At 34.3% G+C, this 5,082-nt stretch overlaps 1 long non-coding RNA gene across 8 annotated transcripts in view; it reads left to right on the top strand.

The window, feature by feature from the left end:
* LOC107629980 overlaps positions 1-2,484 on the top strand; it is a 12,198-nt gene extending 9,714 nt beyond the window's left edge. For 6 of the 8 annotated variants that reach the window (XR_002358937.1, XR_002358932.1, XR_002358936.1 and 3 more), the window contains one exon: positions 2,045-2,349. This is a non-coding gene — a long non-coding RNA (uncharacterized LOC107629980). The other 2 variants (XR_002358934.1, XR_002358933.1) reach the window with 1 other exon arrangement.

Here is a 5,082-nt window from a genome sequence, read left to right as displayed (position 1 = left end):
CCCTTACACGAAAACATACACTAATTAATTAATTAATTGTGATAGTAAATAACTTCAAAAGAAATGAAAAAAAAAAAAGAAAAAGAGCTTCCGGTAATTAAATAAATGCATAAGTCAATTAGTCATTGGCCTACTAAAAAAAAAGGATTAGAAAGGATTAAAAAATTATAATTGTAATTATTAAATTTCTAAACACAGTCCACTAAACCTAAAACACCGCCACTGACAATCTATATAAGAATGCGAAACTCTTCTCAACTTCACTCCTCAATTGCACTTCCTACATTGGTTGTGATTTTCCAATAAGCGGTTCTTGTTCCTCTTAAATTTGGTTTTCTCTGGTACTATTGTTCTTTATTTTCTCTTCTTCTTTCCCAATTGCTGGGTTCTTTCTTTCGCTGCTATAACTTTGAAAACTTTGAATAATGGGAGTGGAGTAATGGGATAAAGGCTCTATTCGGAGGCTCGGTTTAACAAAATTTCTACGGTAAATGCGAGGGAAATTGTTGGTGCTTTTGCAAAATCTGATTGATTAGGGTTTTAAAGGATGTATGAATCAACAATGGTGAGTGAAGAAACTTTATTATCTGCACGTTTCGGTAATGGGGATGATTCCCCCTTTTTTTTTTTCTGTTGGTTCTCTCTTTCCCCTCCCCCGAAAATCTTTTGCATTTTGGTGCTTAACGTCAGAATCCATTATAAAGAGTCTCCAAAATACTGTTTTTTTTCTCTGATGTTTCTTGTTCATGCTTTGAAATTTATCAAAACAGTGAACAGTAAAATATGATTTTTTTTACCGCAAGTAGCTTTGCATAAGCTGCTCAAGCGTTGAAAGATGAGATAATTATTTTGTCGACAATGTTAGACAAAACAGAAAATAATTGAGTGACTGAATTCATTGTCAATTTGTGTTTTACAAAATTTTGTGTGCAAATCATTGCTCTTATGGAATATATTCATGTCCAAAAAAGAAAAAGGTTTGCTTTTGATTATTGCTGTTATTTTTTATTATCTTGGGGATCATGAGTTAGTTTTGGAAAGGTTGGTTTTTCTTTATTTCCCCAACTATTTTTCTGTTATTAAGGACATTTGAGTTTTGCCATTTGATACTTCTAGGCATGGGCTGTTTTCTCTGTTATTTTTATGATTTGGATGCGACTCTGGACTTTGAATTTATTTTTTACAAGTAACTTTGCATATATAAGCTGCTCAAGAATTGAAAGATGTTATATATAAACAGAAAATAATTGAGTGATTGAATTCATTATCAATTTGTGATGGACTTTTACAGCATGACAACTTAGTTGCAGAGTCATTTCAATTCTTTTGTAATGTTTTTTCTGTTCACTTACTAGTACATCAAATTAAAATTTTGTCCGTTGAAAATAATTGTGCAATGATTTGTTTTGATGGTAAAATTGTGAGATCATGTTCATTATTCTTGTGAGCCTAGAAAAATGAAATGTGTGGAAGAGTAATATGTTTGTCCTATATGACTACAAAATCAAATTGTGGCGATGTATGATATATCTGGCTTTTTCTATCCAACAATATTGAGATGTAATAATATATGTGGCCTTGTGAACTTGAATTGTGATGAAGGATATTAGTCTCTATGAGTCTATAAAATTGGATATGATGGTATGCTTGACACTTACGTTGTGAAATGATGTCATCTGTTATTTTTTACTCTAGAATATTAAAGTTTGATGGTATAATTGATGATATGAAGTTGAAATGGTGAAGGATCTCCTGGTTCCACAATAGAGTTTTCTTTCTCCATTAGCACAATATGAAATTTATCAAATCTGGTTTTTCTCATGCTTGAAATTCATTCACACTGGAATCTGGTTTTTCTCATGCAATATATATAGGCTGTTACTTGCTTCGAGAATTGAAAGATGTCATAGATATGAGTAATTGAATTCATTGTCAATTTGTGTTACACAAAAAAAAAGGGTATAGAACACAGACTCTTTGAATTTGTCATTCTAATTCTCTATACTAATCTGTTATAACATGTATGCTAATCTATGTTAATCAGTTTCATTTTGAGATTCTTCATCAATCTCAACTCAAGGGAGATGCGAGTTGGTGGAATACATGTTCACTGCAAGGAATTGAGACCTCCCATGGGATGAGATGATATCCACCTCCCATGAGATGATCATATCCAAACTCTTCCTCAACTTCACTCAACTCTTAGAATGAAGCTTGGTTCAAATATGAAATAGGAATCACATAACACTTTTGATTATCTCCGACATACACTGCAAGATAACCCTTTGGGACTTGTACAGATTTTGAAATTGCTTGCTTAGCTGAGAATGATGCCTTTCCCCATTTTTCTTGTAGTATGTAGGGAATGGAAAGAGCAAGGGAAAGCTCTCTTAAGAAGAAGGTGTTCAAGTATTGATCTTCAGATTGCCAGGGAGTTGTGTTGTGTTGTTTTTGAAGGCAAGAGAAATGATTGTTGAAGGGGGTTAAAAGATGGGGTCATGCATATGAAATCACGTGATGCTGTTTTAGAGTCTCAAACAATGGCCAATAATAGATCATAGCCTCCTACATGTTAAGGTGTAACAGCCAACTAGTATATATCTCTGAGATGAATTATTATGAAGTTGAAAGCTATAGATAAATGGACTTAAGAGGCATCTATGCAAACTAAGTCTAATGTTGCATCATGTTTCCCATAGTTTGAAAGTTCCACATTATGTTGCCCTTGAAAGGTGAAGTTTATATAAATACTTTGATAAACAAACCCATAGATAAGGTCCTGAATCTTGATCATCATTTATTGATTTCATTATTAGCACCCAAGACACATGTGAGATGTTACCAACTAATGGAAGAGATATACACAGTACATTGCAAGAGCAAGAACTAGGTTTCACTTGTGTATTTATAAAGATTTCTATCAATACCATGTGATTTCTTGTGATCCCTTGTACATATTACGGTAGACCCCTCTTATCAAATATTATTTCTCAAGGAAGTCCTTAGTAACTATATGCAGTGTATGTACTCAAACAAAAAGGAAGAATTCAGTTATGATAATCCAAATGGAGGTCTCACAATTTCATGCAGTGAGGATGCATTTCTAAACTTCAGATCTCAATTTCCCCTTGGAGCTCAATTTTTGTAAGAACCATTCACTTGCTTATAATTTTGTTAGACTGATAATCTATATTCACTAGTTCAGTATATCATTTGAACAATTTAAATTCATTAGAGAATTGAGATATACAATAGCAACAAGTGTTTTAAGTTGCAACAGTATCATGCCATAAGTTCATAATTACTTTCTCATTCAGAAAAAAACTTCTACAATTCCATAGGATTGAAAGCAAAATGGAAAGTTCCCACAAGACAAAGAATGAAGTGCTTTCTGCACAAATATCTCTCAACTAATTTATCTACGTATTAATAGCATGATCTACATCTCATTCAAGCGAGAATTGATTCTTAGAAACTTATCCTCACTGCACAGAATTGTGAGATCACCCATTGGATGATCGTATCCATATTTCTTCTTCAACTTGACTCAACAATTCTTGAAATAAAGATTGATTCAAGTATGATATCGGAATACAAACTGCCTCATGTTGTCTCCAACATAGACCGTAAGGTAGCCTTTTGGTACTTCAAGCCCCTTGGAAATTGTTTTTGCTGCCCTTTTAATACTTGGAATGCGCAAACCCATATTGTGTATTGATTTTTCAAAGAACTTGTATGAGAAATAAGTATTTCAGTTAAGATACTTGAGGATGCAAATGACTTGTGTTGCTTTAGACCTCAAGAAATTTGGTATATATGGATGCTAAGGGAAGTAGGGAACATTCAAATCAATTTCCAACTGAATTATTTTTTAGGAGTGATAAGGGATCACATGGCATTGTCTTGGAGGTGTTTCTATGGATTGCTAAGTTGAAAAGAATTGCATACCCTACTCTGATATAGTGGCTAACAAATTACCCTCTTGAAAGAAAAGACATATGCATAGCGTACGTGACACCAAAAATATGTCCATGCATTAAACCATACATAATCTATTAGTATATATGCTTTAGACATCACACGCTCTCTTTTTCTTTTCTTTTTCTTTCTCTCTCTCTTAGGTGAGTGTTTTTGCTTGTTTCGCACGTGTGTTTTTTTTTTTATTTATTTTTATGTTTTTCGCTCGTTTCGCACGTGTGTTTTTTGCTCGTTTCTCGCACGTGTGTTTTTTTATTTTTATTTTTTTGTGTTTTTCGCTTGTTTTGCACGTGTGCGTGTTTTTCGCTCGTTTCACATGTGTGCGTGTTTTTGGCTCGTTTCGCACGTGTGCATGTTTTTTTTGTGTCTTAGCATTTTTCGCACGTGTGCGTTTTTCGTTCGTTTCGCACGTGTATTTTTTTGTTTTTCGTTGGCTTCACACGTGTGTGTTTTTTGCTCATTTTGTACGTGTGTTTTTTTGTGCTTTTCGCTTGTTTCGCGTGTGTGTGCATTTTGTGTTTTCGTTCGTTTTGCACGTGTGTTTTTCTGTGTTTTTCGCTCTTTCGCACGTGCGTGTTTTTCGTTAGTTTCGCACGTGTGCGTGTGTTTTTCGCTCGTTTCACACGTGTGTTTTATTTATTGATTTTGGTGTTTTTCGCTCGTTTCGCACGTGTGTTTTTTTTATTTTTTGTGATCTGCACTTGTTTCGCACGTGTGTTTTTTTTTTGTTTTTCGTTAGCTTCACACGTGTGTGTTTTTTGCTCGTTTTGCACGTGTGTTTTTTGTGCTTTTCGCTCGTTTTGCACGTGTGTGTTTTTGGCTCGTTTCGCATGTGTGCATGTGTTTTTTTGTGTTTTTCGCTTGTTTGACACATGTTTTATTTATTGATTTTTGGTGTTTTTCACTCGTTTCGCACGTGTGTGGGGTTTTTTTTTGTTTTTCGTTAGTTTCACACGTGTGTGTTTTTCGCTCGTTTCGCACGTGTGTATTTTTTTGTGTTTTCCGCTCGTTTTGCACGTATTTTTTGCTCGTTTCGCACATGTATGTGTCTTTGTGTTTTTGCTCTTTTCGCACGTATGCGTGTTTTCCGCTCGTTTCGCACGT

Source organism: Arachis ipaensis, chromosome B03, assembly GCF_000816755.2.
Source record: "Arachis ipaensis cultivar K30076 chromosome B03, Araip1.1, whole genome shotgun sequence".
NCBI classification, from domain to species: domain Eukaryota; kingdom Viridiplantae; phylum Streptophyta; class Magnoliopsida; order Fabales; family Fabaceae; genus Arachis; species Arachis ipaensis.
The sequence above is the reverse complement of the archived record's forward strand: the minus strand, read 5'-3'. Positions and strand labels throughout refer to the sequence as shown.